Source organism: Zootoca vivipara, chromosome Z1, assembly GCF_965207765.1.
Source record: "Zootoca vivipara chromosome Z1, rZooViv2.hap1.1, whole genome shotgun sequence".
Lineage (NCBI taxonomy): Eukaryota > Metazoa > Chordata > Lepidosauria > Squamata > Lacertidae > Zootoca > Zootoca vivipara.
The window spans coordinates 25,706,918-25,734,370 of record NC_142583.1 but is presented as its reverse complement, the minus strand read 5'-3'; the positions used below and the strand labels follow the sequence as shown (position 1 = coordinate 25,734,370).

Sequence of the window (27,453 nt, the reverse complement as noted above, 5' to 3'; positions counted from 1 at the left end):
TAATCCCAAACCATCTAATTCAGTGAAACTAACAGTATCACTGATCAAGAATGTAGCCACTGAAAGAGGCTAAGATCAGCTAAAATTGAGGACATGGATTATTCAGAATAAATGTGCAGACTTCTCATATCCTGGAATGTAATTACTGTGACACAAGTAGAATATTTCTACTACATAACTAATGTAACAGTCTTATCGTGAAACAAGAATGACAGAGATTAAGTAACCAAGTTTACGGCTGTTTTTGATTTTGATTAGACATTGGGTATGGGCACTTGTGCTAGGGCAAGAAAATGACACTTTCCCCGATCTTGGTAGTCCTTACGCAGGCCCTTCTGCCTACTGGTACCTTAAATGAAGCTTAAAATAAGAGGATAAAGCTCTTAGGGTCAGGAGTAAGGGGCCAATTAAAAGGAAGCTAGCCTTGTTTTTTTCCCCTCCAATATTTTATTTTCTGAATCTACAGAATTTTTTTAGAAAGGTCTGCTTAATTTGTTTTACATTTAAAGTTCCATGTGTGAATGGAATCTTCCACAATTGTGGTGATTGTGTGTATAATAAGATTGTGTGTAACAAAAATGTGGATTATATGTGGCTTCAAAATCATATTGTTACCAAGGTTGCGTGCCACCCACAATCTCTGCCAATTGGTAGCAAGATTCTAAGGGGTTCCAGTCCTGGTGTCGTGTTTCAGTTGGGAATCAAGAGCAGTGGAGAGTGTCGTTTTTAAGAAATATGGTTTATTAACACATACTTACAACCTGGGTGCAGATGGAGGGAATGCATATTTTACAGCATTCATATCTCAAGAGGAGCTTGTTCTTCACAGCAGCTCAGCACTGCATTCAGAGGCTTTCTAAACACCATCTCTGTGCCTCTGCCCCAGCTTGTTTCCAGCCAGTCCTAATGTTGTCTGCCCTTCCAACCCTCTGCATGGAGTTCTCACCACTTCTTGCTGCTTTCCAGAAATACTTTGCCAAGCAATTGCCACCCTTTTGTATGCTCGCTCCCCTTGTAACTTTGGCATCCACTGTTGGCACAGACCCAAGGATTTCCCTGTTATGGGCCATCAAAACATTTTCTCATCCTTAATAACTTCTATCCCAATGAGGCTCTGGCCTGGAAAGAGAGCTTAGCCTGTATTTTTCCACAGGCCTCTTCCCTTCAACATTCCAAAAATCAGCTGAACTCTGTTCCTTTTAAAATTTCTAACATTCCCTAACTCTGGCAGGTGGGATTCCCATAGTTCCCCCCACCACACACACCTTTCTGCTCCCTTTTATTTATTTATTTTAAATTGTCCACTGTGTAAAGCTGAATGTGCACAAGTTAAATGTGTATGTTGTAGGCCTACTTTAGTACATTTTCCCTGACATAGCATGCATCACCTTACTTAATGTATCATTGCAAACACTGACCATCGAGATTGCATATCTGTGATTTTTTAATAGATGTTTATTTACATAAATAGTAGAACAGATCTCTACGAATTTTACTGAATTGAAGTTTGGAATTTCTTTTTTATCTTAATGCATAGCAAATCATGAATAAATTAAGGAAACAGTATTTAGCATTAATCAGATTATGCAATAAACTGATGTTTTGATACCAATTTCAAAGAAGAGTTTAGCTACATAAATCCTTAATTTTGCTTGTTGATCAGGAGGCAAATAGTCCAGCAGAAAAAACTATTAGAGCTGCTTTGAGGCAAATAAAACTTTTCTAGCTCCAGTATCTCATCTGGGTTAAAAACAGTTAGAATATGCAGTTATGAGTAATGCTACGAGAGATGTAAAGCAGATCGTTATGTATGCTTAACTTATCTGAAATTGCCCTGCAATTAATGTTGCAAAGGCTGCCTAAGAGTCAGATCAACAAATTTACATTACATGATAGGCCAGAATCTGATATGCTGTAGTATGTTCATGTTCACTATAAAATCTAAATATGGCTAAGTTTAAGAGGTGTTTTTGATTTAAATTAGGATTGATAAAAAAACCTCCAAATGTCAAGAATATAGGAAATGTGTCACCTTTGTCTTAGTTTGCTGTTTCCCACATCTATGTGCAAAAGGTAGTTAAATCTCTTATGAAACACATGGTTCTTATATGGGCTGCTGGCTCCTCTTCCATGTGCTCTGCTCCATAAATATTCCTGTTCTTAAGGTAAGTTGCATATGCATTAATAACTGCACCAGCCCTCTTGTAAAATTACTTTATTTACAGTTCAAGTTACAGGTAGGTAGCCATGTTGATCTGCCGTAGTTGAAACAAAATAAATAAAAATAAAAATAAAATCCTTCCAGTAGCACCTTAGAGACCAACTAAGTTTGTCATTGGTATGAGCTTTCATGTGCATGCATGAAATACATGTTTACAGTGTATCCCATATAAAACCCAAAGTTATTAGGGTTTCTGTAAAGACTCCAAGAAAACTGCTACCTAGAAGTTTGTACTTGTAGCCATAGACCAGCAAGACCATGGGCTCATCTACACTTCCGGTGCCTAGAAAGCACAGATCTGAGTACAGTAGTTTAGATCTCTCTTTAAACTCACTCTTTAGCATTCTGGAGAAAACCCAATTGATGTTTGCTCCAATTAAACAGTTTACTGTGGGTTTTCCCAGGGGAAAGCAACAGGGCAAACAGAAATGTGAATGAGCACCAATCCTTCAATTTTAGGAATCAGATCATACTTCACATGGCCCCAAGAAAGGCATTGCCAACTGAGGAGCTTATTCTTGGCCCTGTGTTCTAACATGGCAGCGGTCTTGACATGCATGTAATATAGAACAATGAAACTTGCCAAGAGAGGAAGCCAGTGCAGTTTGCACCTGAGCTTCTTTTGAGGTTTTACTTCTGTTTATAGCATTAGGGCATCCTTCTTCTGATGCAGAGAAACCCAGGTGGGTGGGGGGCAGGGACAGAAATAAAGTGGTTCTCTTCGCTGCCCCCCCCCCATGGTCCTGATCACTTGTAATACTAAACAATGGTATATTACTATGCAAACAAGCCTCTGTGCCAGGGATTCTGGCTAATTTAGTATGGCAGCATAATAATGAAACTGATCACAGGCTATTTTAAACCAGGTCCCTACTTCTATCTTAATGCTAACCCAAACTTATTTTAAGGTGATGATAAACTTGCGAGAAGTCCTGCATGCCACAGAGGAGGAACAGAGTGTGGGTGCATGAACATATTTCAGTATAGCACACTGAGGCAGATTGACAAAGTATAAAACCATTGTTAGTGTTATGAGCAAACACAATAAAGTATTTAACCCAAAGCTTAAGTCTCTACAGTGGTACCTCTGGATGTGAACGGGATCTGTTCCGGACCCCTGTACGCATCCAGAGCAGTACTTACCCTGAAGCGCCGAATCTGCGCATGTGCGTGACGTCATTCGGCGCATCTGTGCATGCACGAATCGCCGAACCCAGAAGTAATCCGTTCCGTTACTTCCGGGTTCGGCGCGTATGTAACCCATGTTGTACGCAACCCGCAGCATTTGTATCTAGAGGTATGACTGTATTACATGTGGGGTACCAGCCTGAGCTGGACAAAATGACAACCAATGCTTCTCTTGTGCATCTATAAACAACACTGCTCTCTGGAATGGAGTTTCATTATATTCATCTTGAACAACTTGAGCTATCATTTCATTTTATGATATACTGTATAAGAGTTCTTATTAACAGAATATTTCCCTAGTCACTGGCCTATTCTGGTCAATATCCTCCTCAAGGAAATTTGCCACAAGGATTTACTCCGTTCATGCATATCTTCTTTTCTGTTGCAAACTATGACTTCCTGCTTAATATTACAGTGCCTATGGTAGGTTGAACGTAGGTTAGTAGACCTGATTTCTGATTAAATAAGTTAGTTTATGAGTATGCAACTTAAATTTCCTTCATCTTTCTCAAGGGACATTAAAAGGCTTGTGGCTAAGTAGTAAAGATTATATCTGGCACAAAACCAAATCTCTGTCTTAAGAAGCCATCTTCACATACGTTGGAATGTAGTCTCAGCTCCATAAGTCTAAAAATGCAAACTATAGAAACAATTTGGCATGGAGCGTATTTGCATCCATAATCATATTTATGTGTTGTCAATTCTGTTGTTGCAATGAAGAGCAAGTGCAAATTCAGCGTTGTGTTCCACTGTCACTAACTAATGTTCGTTTTTACTGAATTTTAAATTTAGCAGTTTTACTTGTGTAATACAGCACTGTGCAGTTGTTAATAACTTGGTTTCACTTGCACTTCCTCCAGAGTGTTTTTCTCAGCTTCTAGCTATAGATACTGTAATACCAAAGCAGTTAATCAAAGATGGTGTTATAATACTCAAAATACCCATCCCATTAATATATAATGTAAACAGAACAGAACAGTTTCTACAACAGAACAAGTAATTATTTGACGACATCATTTTTGTAATTAGGGCCTTAGCAATGTACCTTTCTCTTACACTCCAATAATGCCAAAATAATTACCGGTATTGCATAATATTAGAAGTGTTTAAGGTTTTATTTGAAAACAATACTCCAAAATGGGTGGACTTTTACATTTACTGGCTGCATACTGTATTCTCAACAACACCCTCCTTGTAAACATTTTAATTTAAGTGTTTCTCTAAGCAGTTAGGGAATCTCAGGTTATTGCAGAATCAATAGTACCTTACAAAGTTAGGTTACTTTGCTTTAAAAGGCAGGATTTTTACTATAATTCCCTGTGTAACTTGTAAATATATTTTACCCCAGATTGATTATAACCCTTATAAATAGATTAGATTAGTTTTGTTCCAAGAATTGTGTTGGAATGATGCTGGTAGTTCTATTGCACTTTTCCAGAAGCATATGGGAGAAAAGAAGGGACTGACGAAAGGTAATCAGTTAGTGAACAGTGTGATCCTAAAATGAATAAGAGAGTGTGTTGGGAATTATTTGATGGAAGGCTTGAGCAGCATGTAGTATAGACAAAGAAATTGGGGAGGAGGGGAGAGAGAATGCTCATATCCTCATGTAATACTAAAGCAAACCATGGCTTTAGCACAAACAAGCAAATGTGTTCCTGGGAAGGAGACTGCAGGCATTTGCATTTAACCATGGCTGTAGCTGAAGTGGGCTAGAGTCTGTTTGCTACTGCATAATAATAATAATAATAATAATAATAATAATAATATATTATTTATACCCCACCCATCTGACTGACTTGCCCCAGCCACTCTGAGCGGCTTCCAACATAATAAAAACACAGTGAGCTAAGCCATGGTCTAGTTTAACATATCATCCAAACCTGAGTTCTTAGTTTAGCTCACTTCAGACAAACCATGGGTACAACTAAGCCATGAGTCTGGTTTTAGACGACATGCTAAGCCAATCCTCTTCTGGGAGGAGAAAGCAACTGTGATTTCCTTTCTTGGAATTTGTATGATTCCACTACCAAATGATTCCACATTTCATTCCACTACCAAAGTTCAATTTAACATTACATGTGAACTTTGTATTGAGCAGCCTGCCATTTCTTGCCAGCAAAATATTTTCATAGTTATTTGGAATACATTGTCATGAGACAATCCAATGGTGTGAACCAGTAATAGATGTAGTTGTAATACTGTATTTACAAGCATAGCACATGGAGCCATGTAAAACCATCCTATTTCATTACGTAGTTGATAACCTTTTGAGTTCTACCTCTATTTTGTGTTTCAGAAAATCAAAATCCATGGGCTGCTTACAGAACTCGCAGAGACTTTGACACACAACACTATAGTGGCAGAAAACAGATGTGCTTAAATACCTTGTTCGCATACTTACTTGGGCAGTAATGGTCTGTATATTATGAAGAAACAGGCACATCCTCCTCTCTTCACCACACCACATCATAACATAGCATGTGGCATGAGCGCTCTGTATGGAGGGGTGAAAGCCTGATTCCCCCACCCGCTTTTTAAAGTGAAATAATTACATGGATTTGGCGGCCATATGTGGAGTCGATTGCCCATGCCATATGTGATGTGATGTATGTAATAAAGATATTGGTGAGCACCTGCTCATTTTCTCTTTGAAGGCTATTGCCACCTGAGTAGGTATCTGAACCAGGCTTAGGCTATTGCAGCTTAGTGAAAGGGTTTTTTTATTCCTTTGTTTTTTGGGAGGGTTGAATTGTCTACACACCATAACTGTACTAACACTACCTGCTTCCTATGCAGTTTTTGTACATTAATTCAAATATGATTCTTTGTGTAAAAACTAAACTAGCTCAGAATTGAATCTATTACTTATTTATGAGGTGTTTTGTAATGTCAGTGTTATTTCTGGAATGCATATGTGTGGATACTATTTTATATTTAGGTTTAGTACAATGTGCTGCAAGATGACAAAATGCCAAAGGTAATCTTCTGGCATTTACTGATTCAAAATCAAACTGGTGCCTTGCAGAAAATAGCAAAGACACTAATTGAATTGCTTATAAACACTTTTAACAGCAAAAATAATTTAAGATTGAAATATATGTATAACACATTTTATGCAAGACGATGCTTACAGAGAATTCTTTAAAATGCTTTAGCCGGAAAAAATGATTGCATGTTATACATTGAAGAAAAGAGAGGCTGTGGGACTTGCTTTGAAAGTTATTTTAATATGAGCATTTACATTTAGATTCATTCTAAAAGCAATCTTATGATGTTTCTAGAAAATCTTTTGCCTGTTTTTGTTATACTTTTGGATATGCTACAAATATAGTTTCACTGGATAAAATATATTTTCCTTGTGTACTTGAGTAAAGAAATCTTAACACAATATCATTTCTTTGTAAATTGCAAATATTCTTCTAATTTTTTTAGATTGCAATGAAAGCATTGCATGCTGTGTGCATATCAGAATTGATGATGTGTGCTGTTTTGATTTTGAATGTGTTTTTGATGTCCTTGAAAAATCACAGTGGTAGCAGTAAAATTGTTTTAATTAATGAATCGGAGAGCAACAAATCTGCTGACTCAAGCTTATTGATGTAATTATCACTGGGACAGAAAGGATGCAAAATCTGGCAGGAGTGTTAAACTTTGGTTTGTTGTCATCTGAGAAATAGTAAAGTATCAGGGTTTATTTCATATGCGGTCTTCTAAAGGAATGTTTTTATTTCCTTACAAAATTATGTTGACATGATCACCATAATATTTTTTCATATACAGCTTCTTACATTTCAATACAAATATGGTAATGACTGAAAGCCAATTCATTTTATGTTATGCAAGTGAATGTTATGTTATGCAAGTGAATAATAACATAAGGATGCTTTCTCCCATTTATTTTAAAGTAATCCCTTTTTATTTAGATCACATTACCCTGGGTAAAATAGTTTGGTGATTTTTAGCATTAATCATCATTCCTTCTTGTGGAGCCCAGCAGGTATAAAGGAACATACCGGAAGAACCTTTAATGCCTAGTTAGAAATTGCAGCTATGCTGTGCCTTGTCAGTAGGGCTGTATAGCCAGTATTCTGTCCCTCCCACAAGATTGTTTGCATCCATCTGTCTCAAGAGACAATGGAAGAGTGTGCCTTTGGGGGTAAAGTAAAACTGTTGGAGAGTTACAGCACCAGCTATGGCTGTAGAGATCAGTATAGGAGAGACATATTTTATTGCAGCTGGGTTAGATTACACATTACACTTGTGAAAATAAGGACCAGATTTCAGGCTCTAATATTTCTGAGGGCTTGCCACAGGACAAAGGACTAAATCAACTAGGAATATTCCATGTTTATTTAAATGCATGATATCCTTGTCCTAAGAAATCACTCTAAAACCCCAATCATATCTAAATTTACTTAGAAGTAGCTTCAACTTTGTTCAGTGGATCTTTCTCCCAAGTAAATGTGTAGGGTAACACAACCTATGTTGTAACCAGTGCTTTTTTCTAGAAAAAGAGGTGTAGGAACTCCCACCTTTTTGGGAGAGACACTCGGTTTGGAGAGAATCTGCCCTCCAGATGTGTTTGACTACAATGCCCATCAGCATGGCCAAAAAGCAATGATGATGGAAGTTATATTTCAAAACATATGAAGGGCACCAGGTTGGGAAAGTTGGACAAGATCTATACAGTACGTGTTTGCTTTCATGAACCAATATATGTAACAGTTGCTTATGGTCTTAGGTCTCCAGCAGCAAATTTGTCAATTTCTGTATTGATGGAAGAAGCCCCACCCTGTGCCCCTGCCAATATCTTACTGTGAGAGAGCATAAATGGAAATTGTGGGTCCTTATTCCAATCATTTTGTTTCAAGAAATATACTAGGATTCCAGCAATGTTTGGTGTGAGGAAAAACCAACAAGAATACAAATTTTCTGGGGCCTGGTAAAAAGTGCAGAGCTATTTCCTGCAAAATGCACACCAGCATATAGTTGTTGAGGGGAAGAGAACAGGAGCCACTATGGCGCTGGGGCGCTTACATATCCGGTACTACGGTAGATAAAAGCTTCCTTTTCCTTACCCAGCCAACCACCCAGCAGATCCTGCACCATGAAGCTAGCCGTATGGAACATGAACCACATGCCAGCAGCCTTTAAACAGTGTGCTAGTTCTCTGTAGGCAGGTCTAGAAAGTGTCATACCAGTCAGCACTTGTAGCCTCCTTTCCTGAAAATGGAATGCCTAGCATCATCTGTCTCATCATCCTCTGAGACAGGATGCCACCACATAGGTATACTTTTATTTACAAAGAAACCATCTACCTGTGGAAAAGGTTTGATAATGAGCAGCTGCTGTGTAGCATGCCTCAGAAGTTGATTGCTTCAGATGTATTTTGCAATGCACTAAGGCCTTGTATATTTTAAGCCACCATATTACAGTTTATTTTGTGGACAGATGGCATATAAATCACAGTCTAATTTAATCTAAATCTAATCTTACGGAGGAGATGGCAGCCTTGGGCTCACCTCTACTACAGTGGTACCTCGGTTTACAAACACAATTGGTTCCGGAAGTCTGTACTTAACCTGAAGCGAACTTTCCCATTGAAAGTAATGGAAAGTGGATTCATCCGTTTCAGATGGTCTGTGGAGTACTTAACCTGAAGTGAACTTTCCCAATGAAAGTAATGGAAAGTGGATTAATCTGTTCCAGGCGGGTCCGCGGAGTACTCAACCTGAAGCGTACTTAACCCAAGGTATGAGTGTAATTGGTTCTGGAAGTCCGTACGTAACCTGAAGCGTGTTTAACCTGAAGCAAACTTTCCCATTGAAAGTAATGGAAAGTGGATTAATCCGTTCCAGACAGGTCCACGGAGTACTTAAACTGAAAATACTCAAACCGAGGCGTACTTAAACCAAGGTATGACTGTACTTCTGAAGGCACAGATACCAGAATGATGGTACCAATGAACCGGACAGTCTCTCATATGGTTAGTTACTGCAGGCTTAGACTGGTTGCTTCAAGCTGAAAATCAGATGGCAGGCTCACTCTTCAAGAATTTCGCTGTAAAACAAATAGTGTAAAGGACAGAAACCAGAAGAAGTATCAGCTTTGAGGAAACTGAGGGTCATAGGTAATGAGGAATCCTATTGTGAAGCGGTTTGGGATCCTGGATACAAACAACACCTCACTGCAAGTCTATCTACTGAATAAGAAATGTTGATGAAATAGTAATCCATCTGTCAAAACCACTCTCACATAGCGTGGTTGTAGTGGATAAGTGCAATACACTCAATCTGCTGTCCTACTTTCTTACTTCGTTGATTGGAAGAAGAGAGTTGGGTGGGTGGAAAGACAACACTTGCTTCATTGTTCTCCATCAGCAGAATATTTATAACTGCTCCTTGTAGGAATACATTTAGCTACTTGTTGATATACCAAAAAAGAAAATTTGTGGATTTAAGGTTCAAATGTTTTTAATTAATACGGCTCAATAAATAAATAAATAAATAAATTTCATCTCGTTTGCTATTTTCAAAGGTCTTTGTTCCATACTGTACAGATGTATTGATTTTATGAAAGAGCTAATAGGCTTTCCTTTGTGAAGAGTGGCTTTTTCCTGTGATTAACTTTTTACAATTGAATTGTTCCATCCCCTTATGAGAAATATTTGAATGTAATAAAAAAAGTACATTCAAAACAAGCCCTGATATTTTCCCTGCCCTTTTAAAAATATTGCCACAATGTGTCCTTCCAGAGGCTAGATAGGTTTTCTTTTCAATATGGCATCTACTATGTGAGTAAGCTTAGTTGTTGTTACTCCTCACCTGCTTCATATGGCCTACAAATGACAAGGAAGTCTGGAAGCACAGGCATAATTTAAATGAGATGTGGGGATAATTTAAACGAGACAAAAATGCAGCATAATAATGATAATGATGTAGAAAACAGGAGGCGTTGAACACATCTTTAGAAGCTAAGTGGTTTACATGAAAATCAAGATAAGGGAAATCTAGAATAAGGGAAACCTGATTAAAGAAGCACTAAAAATGAAAAGAATATATTATACCAGGGATGGCCAGCTTTCAGTTTTTGATGCAGTAACATCATTCATTTCTTTTTTAATGTAATGTCATGAGAGACACTTTTCTGGGAAGGCAAAAGACTTACTTTAACAGAATGATGATTGGATGGATGTTTGACAGCAGGGTGGTGATGAAATGGTGGGTGGAGCCAGAGTGACAGCTTGGGAACGTTGAGAGAGACAAGGAAAATGTGATTGTTGAAAGAATGAGAGCAAGGACGTAGGTAAAAGACTGGAAGTCAGTTGTTAAAGAAGAGAACAAGGTATGCTAAACTAGGATGGTACTACCTGTAGAATAGTATTATTTATTTATCCAAATGATTACTTGTCATAGCTGTTGTTTTCCACAAATAAAAATGTACTGATTTGAGGGCAAATGACAGGGTGATTGGATTGAGCTTCAATATCAACACAACACCAGTACAGAATACATTTTTAGAAAGGAAAATAAGAGAATGTAAAGAATACTTTAAGGATCTTGCCAGATGATTGTTTTGTCTTTTGTCCAACTAGGTATTTGCTGCAGAGAAATCGTAAGTTTCTCAGCACTGGAAAAATCCCTTGCCTTTTGCAAAACTGTGTATGTTCTGGCAGCTGTTGGTTGCTTCCTATGTAATCACTAATAAGTGTCTCATGTATATATATATGTTTGCCCGTTTTAAGACTTTGTCTGAAGGATTTTTAAAAGTGAATATATTTTACAGTATATTTTTTAGGGCTGAGCACACCCACCTTGCCCTTCCATAATGTATTAACTTCACCTTATAATAATATAGCAACCACTGCTACAAGTGCCAGTCACAACCAGCAAGTTAGTCATGACTATAAAGCTAATTTGTAACTTACATATATATTTTAAGACCTGAAATAGAAAATAATATGTTTGCCATGTAATCTTCTATTTAAGTTTTGTTTGTTTTTAAAAACCTTTTCACACACACAGAGAGAGAGAGAGAGGGAGGAAGGGCAAAATTTTGGCAAGAATATACAGTGGACCCTCTGGATACAGATTTAATTTGTTCTGGGGGTCCGTGTGCACCCCAAAAAATTCGTAACCAGAGGTGCTGCTTCTGTGCACGCATTTGGCACGATAGAGTGTTTCTGCGCATGCGCACAGAGCCAGAAAAATACTTCCAGGTTTGCCACTTTCAAAACCCGAAGATTACATATCCAGAGAGGTATGTAACCCGAGGGTCCACTGTATATTAACAGGGTGATGAGCTAGCTTTCACTTTTCACAGAGTTTCAGGTTTGATGTAATACAAAAAGAAAGAAGAAGCTTGATATAAAATTGATGCTTCTGATAGAGGGGGTAGGGGAAGCCCATTTTGCTGTATGTTACTGTCTTAAAATTGTAACTAGAGATGCTCTAGAAGGCTAATTAGATTAGATCAGGGGTCAGCAAACTTTTTCAGCAGGGGGCCGGTCCACTGTCCCTCAGACCTTGTGGGGGGCCGGACTATATTTTTAAGAAAACAAATATTAACGAATTCCTATGCCCCACAAATAACCCAGAGGTGCATTTTATATAAAAGGACACATTCTACTCATGTAAAAACATGCCGATTCCTGGCCCATCCGCGGGCCGTATTTAGAAGGCAATTGGGCCGCATCTGGCCCCTGGGCCTTAGTTTGGGGACCCCTGGATTAGATAGTGCTAAGTCCTAAGGATCACAGGTTAGACCTAGACAAAGAAACAAGAGATGCTTTTTTGATGAGTTTGTGATCTGGCATAGAAAACAGGTCCCCATCTACTTACCATGCTGGGGGAAGAGAAAGGAATGGAAAAGTAGAGTCATTAGTCTTCCACTCATACCTAAGGAGCATACCCAACGGGGTTATAGAGCTCAAGGGCAGGCAGTTTCATGAAATGTAAGAAAGCAAGCCTCAAGTCTAAAAAGGAAGACAGAAAGCTTACAGGTGTTGCTTTCTGTCCTTCTCATTAGTTGTCTCACAGATCAGTCAGGCTGTTATTTCTATTTGGTGCTATGGATTGCAGCTCCACTTCTGAGTTTCTTTTTATTAAAATTAATTATGTGCAGAATAGAGGTTTGGTTTTATTTGGGGCGCACTTTAGTTCTGTTTCTGCTTTTTATGAAATTGTTCAGCAATAATTTTATTTGTAGTACAGTGAGATAGCTAAATAATATGGGATTCTCAGCTGCATCCTTAAGACTGTTTTTACTCATTTCACTTTTTAAAAAAATCTTCAAACCTACTTCCCTGTAAACCAAAAGGCTTACATTTGAAAAGAAGTTCCTGAACTTTAATTTGATCTCATTGGTATTTTTTAAAAGGTTAGTGTGTGTTTGTTACTATGCTAATATTTAAAGGCAATTTCTGCTGAGAATATTGTGTGGAACAGTTTATACAAAGCTAAGGACATATTTAAAATTTTAATATTGAAGGAGACTATCATGAGGAAAAAGTTACTAAGGCATCCCCCTGTGCTCCCATTAATTTGTATATTATCAAGGACCTGGTTATGAATATGGTTACTGGAGTAGGCATGTAATAAACAGAATATAATTGAATTTTCAATCTTTAGTCATGAGGGAATAATCTTCGTACAAGACCTCTGCTCTGTCTTCCAGCTAATTGTCAGCAGTTATTCAATATTGCCACATAAATGTCATCAAATCTTGCAAACCCCCTCTTCCTGAAAAATGATTACATTTAAAAATGTGTGCCTCTACTCAAATTGTGTTTTAATTATTTTCATCACACATATTTTTGTTGACATGTTCTAGAAATGATTTGGAATGAAGTTGCATAGAACTTAAAGCTCAGTTAAACTTATTTTAGAAATAAAAATGGATCTAAATAAACCTGTAAACTAAGGAAAAGAATATTGGACATGGACCTGAAATAATGGGGAAGAGTGTTGAATGAGAGAACATGGTTGCTGATATTAAACAGGCCAGTTCCACATATCCTGCCTTGATTAACATTGTCTCCAGTCGACTGGTTAAGGATGAGCATAAAGTAGATTAGAGACTGTTGTTGTGTTGGATACCCTGATGAGCCTATCATTTGTTTTAGTATACCTGCTTCCCATGCAAACAAAACAAAACCTGTCTGCCATACTAGCATAATGCATACCCCACAAGTGTCCTAGACATCCTGGTATTTTTTATCATGAGAGAATGGTTGTGATCTTGTTAATTTCACAGCGCGATTCTCCTCCCCAAAAGTGTTTTTTTTCAGGGTGTGATCTTGTGTGGTGCCCCCCAAAGTGCTTTTTTGAGGAAAAGGCAGCTCGAAATCACATGAAATTATGACAACAAAATGACTGCTGTGCTGTTTCAAGAAAAAACGGGAAGATGGTGTTCTGGATTTTGGCTTCAAAGTATTGGAGGGTATGCGTAATGTAATATTTTGTCAAGTAGTCCACAGCAGTTTGGAAGTTTATGTGGTTCTAGTGAGACACGCGTGTTTTTAGCATCCCAGCAATCAGCCTTAAATAGAGAGTCCTGCATATTAAAGTTTCTCTCTCTCTCTCTCTCTCTCTCTCTCTCTCTCTCTCTCTCTCTCTCTCTCTCTCTCTCACACACACACACACACACACACACACACACACAGTGGTACCTCAGGTTACAGACGCTTCAGGTTACAGGCACGTCAGGTTACAGACTCTGCTAACCCAGAAATAGTACCTCGGGTTAAGAACTTTGCTTCAGGATAAGAACAGAAATCGTGCTGCGGTGCAGTGGCAGTGGGAGGCCCCATTAGCTAAAGTGGTAGCAGTTTCAGGTTAAGAACGGACCTCCAAAATGAATTAAGGTCTTAACCAGAAGTATCTCTCTCTCTCTCTCTCTCTCTCTCTCTCTCTCTCTCTCTCTCTCTCTCTCTCTCTCTCTCTCTCTCTCTCTCTCTGTGTGTGTGTGTGTGTGTGTGTATGCGTATGCTCTGAAGTCTTTTATTTGCTGGATATTATTGTCATCTATATTACAGAATTAATGTTAACTGCTGATTCTAAAAATAGATGCATGAGATACAGACCAGCTTTGAAGTGGAGAAGCCAGATAAAAGTACTGGTTTTGTGTTTCCACAAACCCGATCCATTCAGCCAGCTGCCCTTTCCACCTGCCCTGTGAATAAAGAGTTTCCAAAAACTTGAGTTTAAAGAGGGTACTTATAAAAGCCAGACCTTTTTTGGAGTTAGCTTAGTAGAATGAGCCAGTTTCAAATCTTAAATGTGTGAGACAAAGAGGATTAGGGATCTGCTTCCAGCCAGTGGAAATTTGATTTCAAAAGAAAACAACCATATTTTTCAAACTTTTTATTCCTATTGTCTGAGTGCCAACTGCAATAACTTTAAAATTAGTTCTGTATGGTGGATGTCAGTTGCTTCAGCCTTAAAATCTAAAATCCAAACATTTTATCAGGGACTCTGCTAAAGCAGATTTTATTTAATCACACCAGTCACACTCCTCAGTTAATAGACTTTTGCAGATTCACAAGATATAATCACACATTTTAGACTGAGAGGTGACTATATTGTTCATATTGCAAGCATGGATATTTTTCACATAATGGTTTTTCAATGCCATTGTTTAAACAAGCATTAAACTCACAGCATATGGATTCTTCGAATATGCAGGGCCAGTTTCCTAAAGTTCTGATTAACTCATATACTTGCAAATGTACATGACACCTTTTGAATTTGAGAGGACATGCCATAAGCTTTTTTCTTTCCATTTTACTGATGTCTCCAAGGACAATAGCTTCATAATTTATAAGCAGTTACATTGCTTTTGGATTTTATGTGTGTCATTGAACACTGTAAATACATAAATGTTAGTAGAGGTACTGTATATCTTTTAAGGAAGTATAGCTTCTTTTTGCAACCAAGAACCTGTGAGAGGTAATCTTAGTTGGATGAAATTTCCCACATAATAAAACAAAAGCTTGCTTAGTTTTTGAGTTTGGTCTCAACTGTCCATGTCCATATGAAAGCAACATAATTAAACTGTATACTTGTTGGAAATACATATTTCTCATCTATTGAGCTTTTTACCAGAGCTGTGCATTCACTTGAAATGAATCCCAAATCCAGATCTGAAGTGAGCCCTTCAAAAATATTCTAGATTCGTCTAAACCAAATCTGGTGCCCTCCAAATAGGTCTGAACTAAATAGCTTTGTTGAGGCTGCTCAGCCTTCCCACCTAACAACTGATGTGTGGGGTAGCGCAGCTGTTGCAGTTGCCACTTCCCCATATGTCATCAGCTGTACAGCTTCAACAAAGCCCCACTGCCCCTCTGGCTTGTGCAGATCCTGAAGAGGATGTCCTCCTCGGGTGAGTATCCTAGCAAGCTACTAGGACTCCCCAGGTTCTCCCCACTGATGTGCATTTCAGTGATGCACACAAAGGCCTGGGAGTAAGGCCCATTGAGTGCAGTGACACTTAAATCTGAATAAATGTGTATAGTATTGAGCTGCATTGTTCTTTATCTCCTTGGCTTTTTTGAGCCTCGCTGTACTTAAGATCAGGCTATTTGACAGTATTGCTGCAAAACTATGCATGTCTTCTTGTTGTTGTTGTTTAGTCGTTTAGTTGTGTCCGACTCTTCATGACCCCATGGACCAGAGCACGCCAGGCACGCCTGTCTTCCACTGCCTCCTGCAGTTTGTCAGACTCATGTTGGTAGCTTCGAGAACACTGTCCAACCATCTTGTCGTCTGTCGTCCCCTTCTCCTTGTGCCCTCCATCTTTCCCAACATCAGGGTCTTTTCCAGGGAGTCTTCTCTTGTCATGAGGTGGCCAAAGTATTGGAGCCTCAGCTTCACGATCTGTCCTTCCAGTGAACACTCAGGGCTGAGTGCTGAGGGCTGTCTACTAAGGAATAAATCCCAGTTGACTCAGACTTTCTTAGTATACACATGCATACAACCCGGCTCAAGTTTTCTGTTCCCACATTAAGTCAAATCCAGTGTCGTGTAAAGGAACTTTCACTTGTGCAACAGGCTTTAATCTTCCTTTCCTTCCCATCCCCCAAAGCTGCTCCAGAAGATCCCCAATCTTCCAGATCAAATTTAGGGGATATGATGGGGGCTGCCAAGGGAGAAAAGGAAGGCGAAGTCTGTTTCATGAGTGGGAGTTGATTCCATTTGGACATCATCACTGTTAGGTACATTCCTTAAATATTATCCTAATTTGAACAACTTCTTTTACTACATATTATGATTGCCTTTGTTTTATGTTCCTGGTGGTTTGTATTTTCGGTCAGTTCTCTGATCCATTTCCCCCCACTTCAGTGGCTCCTGATGGATTTTTGCTATTTCTTTTACTGTTGATTTTGATTTTGTCTTGAAGACCCTGAATCACTTAGCTTGCTGTGCACAGTTTCTGCTCGGTCACCCCATTCCCACACCAATCATGCTGTGAGGCTGTGTGGATATCTCTCTGTGCTCATTCTGCTCTAGTCCTCTCCACTTATCTGTACCAGTTGTCACTGCAGATTGACTAGAATCTTCAAAGTGCACATGCACAGCCTGACATTTCTCTTTGGTTAAGGGAGGTGCCAGATTTTTTGTTTTTGTTTTTATTTTTAGAAATCCATGATTTTGTTCTATACCATCACGGTTCACAGCCATTTTAGCTCCCTGCAAAAGGCATACTCACTTTGCTAATGCCAAGGATTCATACAACAAAATTCAATATGATTCCTATTGGTTGAGACTATATTGAAAAGTGGCTGCTACACAAGCACATCAGAGATCTCAAATCAATAACATTAAATGTTACATTTTCAGCACAAAATTACATTTTCATGATAGTTAATATTAGAATTGTGCAAGTGTGGATGAGAGTGCGCTCTGGAGACAAAGGAATACAATAGAAAACTAAGAGCAGAAAGACATTTTTCATGGCAGAGAAAAAATGCCACCAGTAGTAGAATGGATCTGTGGCCTTGGTAGCTAAGGCAAACAGGGTTCTTTTAATCAGTTCATCCTTAAGGATAAGTGTAAGATTCAATATTTAATTCATGGGATAATTTTTCATACAATCACAATACTTTCAGGTTCTTTTGTTCTCAGCTCACTTTCATCATTTCAAAAGATACTAACATAACATAAAAAACATACGGTCATTGATTAATTGATTAAATATACACATTCTTACTTTACTGACTTTTTCTCTTTTGTTCTATAGATGAAAAGTACATGTTTCAGTATATGAAAGCTTTTATGTGGAGGAAGGGGGGTGTCCAATAATTCTCAGAAATGAAAGTAATTTAGTATAAAGTAAAGTCAAATTAAAAATAGGTGTATATTAGACTTCTTGCAATGCAGCATACTTGAGTTGCCTTTGTGGACTTTTCACAAGCTACAGTTAATGCAAAATATAGCAGCTTATGGACTGATGCAGAACTTGCAGAGCATACTTTACCAGTTCTCAAGCAGCAACATTGACTTCTCAATTTCCAAAATGCTAGCTTTAATCAATAAAACCCTTAAATGGCTGAGAACCAGGGAATGTGAAGGACCACCTTTATCCTGCTGAATTTGCATTGAGACCGACCTCTCAGGGTCTCCTCCAAGCCCCCTGCACCTTTTCAAGTAAGATGGGCGGTGACCAGAGCCAGGGCCTTTTCAATTGTGTCACCCTACCTCTGAAATGTCCACCTTTGATGCTGTCTTTATTTCCTTTTCAGTGCAAGGTGAAAACATTTGAATTTTCCTAGACCTTTTGAATCATAAGACCTAGTCAGCTCAATGTGACTTTTAGTAAACTTGCTTAAGATTGCATTGTGATCTTACTTGTTGGTTTAAAAAAAAATACTAGAATTGTACTCAGCTGGGGTGTTTTTCTTGTGCATTTTCTTGTTTTTTATAGTTTGTAAGCTGCTCTGAGAGCTTTGTGTAATACAGGGGTCCCCAAACTAAGGCCCGGGGGCCGGATGTGGCCCAATCGCCTTCTAAATCTGGCCCGCGGACTGTCCAGGAATCAGCATGTTTTTACATGAGTAGAATGTGTGGTTTTATTTAAAATGCATTCCTGGGTTATGTGTGGGGCATAGGAATTCGTTCATATATATATATATATTTTCAAAATATAGTCTGGCCCCTCACAAGGTCTGAGGGACAGTGGACTGGCCCACTGATGAAAAAGTTTGCTGACCCCTGGTGTAATACATACATTTCAGGAATAAATATAAAACTACCAGACAACAGTCACTTCAAGGGCCCAATTTGTATTTTATCATACAGGTATGGGAGCGTGCTTTTGTGTGGCTCCATCCCACCCTGCTGTCCCTCCAAAACCTTCGGTAATATCTATGAAGGGGAAGTGCATGGGGCATGTGGAATATACCTCATTTTCCATGCCCGCAAATAGAGGGGAACAATGTTGATATGTGGAGTGAGCTACGGAATTCACCGGATTTGTACAGATTCCTCTTTATAGATGCTCACAAAACATAATATAATATCCTACCATGTAGAAGCATCTCCAGTGTTAAGCATCTCTTAACGTTCCATTTAGCTTTAAATGACAGAATGTTTAAAAAGAGACCATATGAAGAATTAAGGAGTTATTCGGTTTAGTTTATTTATTTGAACCTTTTTATGCATAAATGTAATGTGAGCATTATTAAGTGTGAACTGTGTAGAAAAACCTTACAGTAATAATTCTGGGCTTGTGAAAAGAATGCAAGTGATAAATCATTACTTATGTCAAAGAAAGAAGTTTCCTAGCTAAACGTTCGGCATAACTGGTCTGTTTATAGTATACAGAGACACTAAATAGTGAATTATCCATTTTTAAAAATAAAACAAAACCCTATTTTATCTTTTTAGAAAATAGATAACAAAAAGCTTGTTGTCTTTAAAACCAAGATTTAGATCCTCAAGGCCCTTGAAGCAGCAGAATCCCAAGAACTAGAATTACACTATTTATTTTTGAAACAGTCTCTTAGATGATAGCTTGTCAATCAATCACGCTAATAGAAGGAAATATATAATATTAAGCTTGGGGTCCCTTGCAGTAGTGATATTGAGACACTTACTTCTGTCTTAGACAGATGGTGTGGGGGAGGTTGTCAAAGGGAAATGTGTTACATGTAATTTTGCAAAGAAAATAGTGCTTTTGAAGGAAGAAGGAAAATGTCTTTTAAAAATGCAACAGTACAACTGTGCATACACGCTGCAATGTGGAGACAGAAAATCTAGTGGCTGTCATGGTTCTGACTCATGAGAGGACTTGTTCAGCGCTCCCAGAATTCTTCCATTTAAGGAGCCTGAAAGCCTCCTTTATCATTTTGTTTGGGATGTAGAAATACAGGAGAGTGGATATATACCAATCTAATTGTTGAAGAATTATGCAGGCATGCAAAGAGGGATGTGTGGAGGGGAAGGAAAATGTATGTTTCTTTAAAAGTTTGTGAATGTTTGTGTCTGTATATGGAATTTTCACTGAAATAATATTGCAACTCATTTTCACTTCATTTGTTTTCGGGTGAGCTCTCAGAACACACACACACACACACACACACACACACACACAAATAGATATATCTCTTACTATTTTGTTTCTCTTTTACAAATATTATTCTGGGGTCTAATGTGTTACATTCTCTCGCCATTAACTTATGGGGGGCAGGCAGTTAGAATTGTCATTTACTCCTTGCTGGTGTTGATTTAGATCTTTCTGTACTGTAGTAGTCTTATGATGCTGCCATGAGAGACTTGCATAAAATGTACCAAAAATAAATTAAAATGAGAAATATTTTATCTAATTTTGTCACGGAGATGGAGCTACCTACAATTTAAAAATTGACACTTTTGGAAAGGTATGAAAAGCTGCATCTAGCAATAACTTCTTTGGTTGGGCAACTGTTAAAGGAGTAGGATCTTTGCATCTGATTATGTTCTTTGAACTTCAACAGGTAAAACAAATCACACTGCTGTAAGAGACATCCACTATTTTCTGAAGTAGTGTTCTGCAGCCAAACCTTTGGACAATAGTTTCAGCCAACACATAGACACACACACACACACACACACACACACACACGTCAGATTTGAAGATGACACCAAACTGGGAGGGGTAGCTAATATCTCATTACCTCAACAACATCAATTTCAATAGGGATAAATGTAAGGTTCTGCACTTAGGTGGAAATAATCAGATGCACAGATATAGGATAGGGGACACCTGGCTTGCTAACAGTACACATGCAAAGGATCTAAAGCAGCAGCAAAAAAAACACACACACAAAAACCACTCTGATTTTCCTTGATCTGGAGTACTGTATCCAGTTCTGGGCACCACAGTTTCAGAAAGGTATTGAGAAGCTGGAACATGTGCAAATGAAGGTGACGAGGATAATAAAATGGTCTGGAAACCAAGCTTTATGAGGAACAGTTCCGGATTTGGATATGCTTAGCCTGAAGAAGACTAGAGAGGAGATAGTAGTAGTAGTAGTAGTAGTAGATACAATAGCCTACCACCTTTTCTTCCTCTAGTAGCAACTGCTTTATTTCTCATCAAAATAAAAATATTGTTATTTATTAATTTTCTATATTGCCATTCATGATCACAGGGTGGTTTACAATATAAAAACACAATACATAACATAGCAGCAAACAAAAACAATGGCCCCCAACCAAAACATAGTTTTAAATACCATAGATAGTTTAATTACCCTCACATGGGCACATGCCCTCCCATGGGCACCTCCCATGGGCACATGAAGAAGGGCCTTAGATTATGATTGCAGGATCTGAGAATGAGCAAACTGGTATAATATACGGTAAACTTTTGCTCCCTTTTCTGTACTCTTTCAGTAGAGGCATAAAAGCCAGTGGTGACAATGCTTTATCCCATCTTTAGGAAATAAAAAATAAACAAATCTGCCCATAGGCTAGGCATATAAAAAGCTACGAAAAGGCAGGGATATTTAAAAATGGTACTACACAAACATTTCTCTTTGTCATTGTCCTCATTTACAGACAAAGAACTGTAGGGCTCTCCCAGCTTGCTAGCCCTTTCCTGTCCTTCCATAACGCATGTGTATGCTTGTTCATTGTGAGTCTTCACTGCCACAAAGCACAATACAGCATAGATACTCTGTTTGATTTGTTCAGAATTGCACTTAGTTGTGAAATTGCCTCTTAATCCAATGTGGAGGAGCTGCTACATAATTACATGTGAGCAAACTTGCAATGGCCAGTGCCTTGTCTCAAAAGGTGATGATTTGTGTTTGGCTAGCCTAGGAGAAAGCTATCAGTCTGAGTCCAGCCCTGCTTGCACAAAAATGGGGGGGGGGGGCAGACAGACGGGACAGCCACAGGAAAAGAAACAGAATAGCTGTGGCACAAAAAAATTTTTTAAATGGATGTCTGTACCTAAACACAAAAAAATACTGTACGTGTTGAACTTGAGAGTCTTAATACATTATTGTTTCCTTGCTCAGAATTTATCTCTTTTAAGAAATGTGTATATACTGGATGGGATAAATGGGTGTTTTCCTTGTCCTGTTATGACCAGGCAGGAGGAATGCTTGCTTGATCACAAAGTTTCAGGGTAGTCTTCTATTTGTGTGGATTCAATTCCATTTGGTGTAACCCATTAAGAACTGTGCTAACCATACTTGCAAACTGAATTTGTGCCCCATCATGGCTGGTGAAGGGGGAGCAAAGAGAATCTACATATTTCCCTGGATAGTATAATCAGTGTAAAGAGCAGAGTGCTTTATCGAAGAGACACTATAATGGTGTCTTGGGGAGGGCTCTTGATCCATTTCCCTCATTTCCCCCTGCTTCCTGCGTCCCCCATCTTCCCAAAAAATCTGCTTTGGAGAGTTGGGGACTGAGTGCAAGATAGTATGGGGGACTGCAGTGGGGAATTTGAATCAGCAAAAATCAATCCTTTCTCTTCTATTAGTGGATACATCCACTGAAATTTGATCACAGGCATCAATTAGATTCCTCCCCAAGTATTATCACTCTTTGGGATTTATCACAATCTTCGTACAAATGTTTTATGTATGGACTAATAATTTTCCATACAGAGGCAAGTAACCAGAATATTAAAAAGCACCATGCTTTCTAAACTTAAAAACACCTGCTTCCTAGTTCAAGTCCTTATTGCTTTTTCACAACTCACAAACACTTTATTTCTAGTCACCTTGCAAGAGATGCTTAGGAATGCAGTTTTTGAAATAAAATTGATTTTTCATTAATAGGCCTTTGTTTCAGACCCCAGATATTCCAAATTGACCTAGCGTATTGTTCAAGCATAAGCAATGGATTCCCAGTCTGTCACCTCAGGTACTTTGCTAATGTAGCATTGATCAAATCTACAAATCCTAAACTCGGGAGAAGTGATAGAAATATTAGCCATGGGATGCACTACATGCCCAAAAGATAAATTGTTCAGGATGTCATTTTGCAAGTTGGAGGTCACAATTCATTCATCTTGTTACTTTGTTGTATCCCTTTAGTGGTTTCAATTGCAGGATTAAATATTGAATGTTGGCAGATCATTCAATATATAGCTCTCCTATGTTGGCATTAGAAGGCTTTTCATGCTTAGAATGGAACTCTGTGCACACAGAATGCCAAAGGTAATCGTGCTGATGATCTGTTCTGTAAGATTAATCCCACAACAATATTACCAAGCAATTCTTAACACATTGATTTATCCCTGATACGACACTTCTAAAACGAATGGATGCACCGAGCTTTTTAGAAATGGGATTGTGAGTGGGACCTTTTCTAAAATGCACTATCAAAAATTAATCAATTTGTGAGTCCTTTGAGGAACGTTTCAGGATTCTGGGTGAATTTCACAAAGTTTTTCCACACAGTCAATGGTGGAAGCAAAAATATCTGGGCAGCTATCTCCCAATAGATGCTCTACAGCAGGCATGTCAAACCTGCAGCCCTCCAGATGTTTTGGCCTACAACTCCCATGATCCCTAGCTAGCAGGACCAGTGGTTGGGGAAGATGGGAATTGTAGTCCAAAACATCTGGAGGGCCGCAGGTTTGACATGCCTGCTCTACAGAATGATTTAATGAACCTGACTTACATCATACTGCAGAAACGCCTTCTTCAGTTTTATCTAATAGAGCTCAATTTATTTTAAATAACATTTATTAGTTTTATTTTTCATAATACATGGAAGTATCTAGTTCCTAGCTTCATTTGATTTATTTATTATTACCTTATTTGATTTCCTGTCCAACAGAGACAGTTTATAGATGTCTATTTTGATAACAGAAAATATTTTGATGTGTCAGCAGAATAATGCTTCAACTTCTCAGATAACCTTGTTATCAGACTGTAATAATTTGGATGACAGTAATCTCATTTGTTCTGTGAATTAGCTAATTTCCTTCTAGGGAAGTTATTGTCTTTAGATTTTGCTGGGAGTGTCCATTCTTAAAATCATGATAGCTCAGTCAGTCGAGCCAGAGACACTTAACCTTAGAGTCATGGGTTCAAGCCCCTGTTAAGTAAAAGATTTCAAGAGGTTACACTAAATGATCCTCATGGTCCCTTTCAGTTCTATGATTCTATATGTAGCTTTAGCTTTCTGGTAGATAGCTATCACCAGCATTTTGTGTTAGCAATTGCAAGCTTTATTTCTCTTTCAAAATGATTTCTTAATTTTTTTTGGTTTTAATATAGACCATGCAGTCAGTGTGTGTGTGTGTGTGTGTGTGTGTGTGTGTGTGTTAATGCAGTGCATTAAATGGACATTGTGTGGTGTCATTGGTCACCCATTGTACTAGTTGCCACTGTAAATTCAAGCTTAAAGGCCCATCATCCATGGCTCTTCGTCTGCTTTTTACCAATATTTTCAAGTTAATACATCTGTGAAGTACGTGCTTCCCCAGATTCACAATCAGATATCAAATGTACTGCCATTATAAGTCCCACTGCGTGGGAAGGAGAAATGAATGAAACTCATTAGGAAGTACTTTCAATATATTTTCTTCCCTAGTGCTCAAATCCATTTTTGTACTGTAGAAACCTTCCATAATGTTTAATGCTTGTCTGCTGTGCATGCTAGCAAATTTTATATTTGTCATCTTGTTCTAATTTAATGAAAGTGTAGTTGGCCATCTATTTTACAGAAGGCAGATCACATGTGCAGCTATAGCCAGAATAAAGTATTTTCTTTTCTCTGTCCCACCATTTCTGGATATAAACAGCTTAAACACGCAGACACATACACAGATTTTGCATCTTCCCTTGTTGATTGAGAAAACATTGTTGACTTTCTTTAATCTACTTTTTTTTAAAAAGAAATTGTGACTGATCTTTAAGTGTGTGCTCCTGGTATTATTTAAATAATTTTGGAGATTTTCCAAAAGGAAAAATATGGCTGTTTTACATTATCACAAATAGATACTACTAATCTAACAAGTACAAAATAAAATAATAACAGAACATGAACTTTTGGAACAATAATACTGTCACATGAGAATCAAATTCCTCATAAGAAGCTGTGCAGATTCAGCAGCATGGCTTTTGTTCACCTAGATAAAGGTGCAGAAATGATTAACTAACAGAGTTGTAATGGCACCATATTGGGTACTAACACAGTTTAGCAGCACCATATTGTGTGCTATTAAATAGGTTAGCCACATTTTGCATATCAAAGAAAATTAATATTAGTGAAGATTACTACTAATTTCAATAGAGTTATTTTAAAAGATTGTAAAATGCTCTATTTAATAGCCTACTTTTGAAGTTGAGCTGGAATTTACAAAATGTGATGCAGGCCTTATGGATGTGTGAGGACTTGTTTAGGGTTGTATAACCTCTGTCCTAGACTTGTTTTCTATGTGCATCGATTGGATGTGGAGTTCTTCCCAGTGAAGCCATAGAAATAATCAAATCAGAGGATCAGGTCTTGGGAATAACACAAAACTAGGTTGGTGTAAAAGAGATAGAGTGAAATAAAATGAGGTGAGGCAAAGGAAATGAAGAAGCAAGGTAGTTGTGTGGTAGTGGTAAGATGCAGAACAGCATTGGATTGCTGAGAACAATCTTGATCTGGAAAAAAAAAATCTTACCTCAGGCCTTTCCACATGACCCAATCCAGCTTAACTGTTTCCTAAGTTTCTGTGCTGATCTGGCAGACTTTTACTAAAGTTCCACCATTGGCTAGTGCCTGGAAACGATGCAATGGCTTAATTTCCCATTTGACTGACATCCCTCAGGTTCCATATTTATTCATCTGTTTGAGATGATCACATTTTTCATCCTTCGACCAGAAGGAATTCTGTCTTCTGATGGGACCTTTTTGGAAATACTGTACAGTAAGAAGTGACCTCAAAAAGTTCTTCAGTCATCCTATCTCAGAAACTGAATGCGCCTAAACAAGCAAAACTAAAAGCTTGTTTAGCCTACTTCTAAAGACATCCACTGGTTTCCTTTGATCTGTGTATGTGAATATGCCATACACACAAATATGAAACTGTCTATTAATCCATTTTAAAAGTTCTTGCTTCAGCAAGCTGTTGGCCTCCCCTCTCCATCCGTTGCAGTCAATTCAAATAATCAACTGAGTTAAGCGTGTGTCACCAGAGTTGCACATGTGTAGCGCTTTAAGAAATAGCTGAACTGTCAACTCTGTGAAAAGAAAGGAAAGCAGACAAAGACTTAACCTTACTGCCTTTCCTAGCAGTGACTCAACAGAATCAGCGTTTAAAGGACTACTAGCAGCTCTAGCTTTTGGGCCTGGAAAGTGCATCAGTATGCAACACCCATCTCTGTATGCAATTTTCTGTCCAGCTAGGGATATGCATGCAGAAGCCGATTTCTGCCTGCGTATAACATGTACCTTGATAAAGTAAATAGGTTTTTAATTCCTGAGAAGATAACAAATATGACTAGGATCACATAATCTTTCATCATAATATTATGAATGATGTCTGAGAGAACTTGGAATGGGGGAATGGGAGTGTGCAGTTTGGCTACAGTGGACTGCTGGAAGCTTTTGATTTTTTCATCCATTCAGTTTGGTTTTACATATAGGCTTGTTACTAGTGGCTTGTGTCAGCTTAAAAATTGGCCAAGATCCAGATCTGCACAGTTGAGATTGTTGAAAATATTTAATTTTACAAGCTAAGCATGTAGCAACTGCATAATTTTACATATCCTTGCTTCTTCACATTTCCCCAACATATTTTGGCTGTGCATTTGAGATTTTTTTGCCCATTTAATTTTTCTCTTCCCACAGTGATGAAAGTGTACACTATAGATAAGTATTTCCTGGTAAGAGAGTATCTCTAGTATCTTTACAAAAAGACCACATTTATAGGATATCACACCTATAGTGATATAACTTTCTCTCCCCCTCATCTCTCTCCTCCATCTCCATATCTAAAACAGAATATTGACTCCATAGCAGATAAAACTTATAAAAATAAATTTATAATATTAGTGAGCTATCATCTAAAATGGATATGTACAATACAAGAATAACCAAATTTCTCAGATAAGTTCCTTGAATCCTTACTATCAGCTAGTTAGCTGTATCTAACAAACTAATACATGCCATTTTTAGAATTGAACTCCATAAACTCTGGGCTGCTAGTAAAAGTTTTTTTGTGACAGGGTTGATCAGTCCTTTTCCTTTTAGAATACATGTTTTTAATTCCAGCTCAGAATGTTTACAGTGGTACCTCGCAAGACGAATGCCTCACGCAATGAAAGCGTCTAGCGATTCTTTGTTGCCTCGCAAGACGAAGCTTTCTATGGCTGCGTCTCGCAAGACGAATTTTTTCCCGCGCTTCCCCCCTCCCCGTCTGCCGTTTGTTTTCACAAGATGAAAATTTTCGTAAGATGGCACGACCCGCGGAACAAATTATTTTCGTCTTGCAAGGTACCACTGTATATAGTTCACTGTTCTCACTTGGATTACTTTTGTCAGGCACTGTATATTTACTTGCACATTGGTGCAGGCTGCATTTTCCAGCCATTCTGTAACTCAGAG

General features: G+C 38.2%; 1 protein-coding gene across 6 annotated transcripts in view; it reads left to right on the top strand.

Annotated features, from left to right (window-relative positions):
- TENM3 (teneurin transmembrane protein 3) overlaps positions 1-27,453 on the top strand; it is a 1,254,397-nt gene that overhangs the window by 961,317 nt on the left and 265,627 nt on the right. The window lies entirely within an intron of this gene.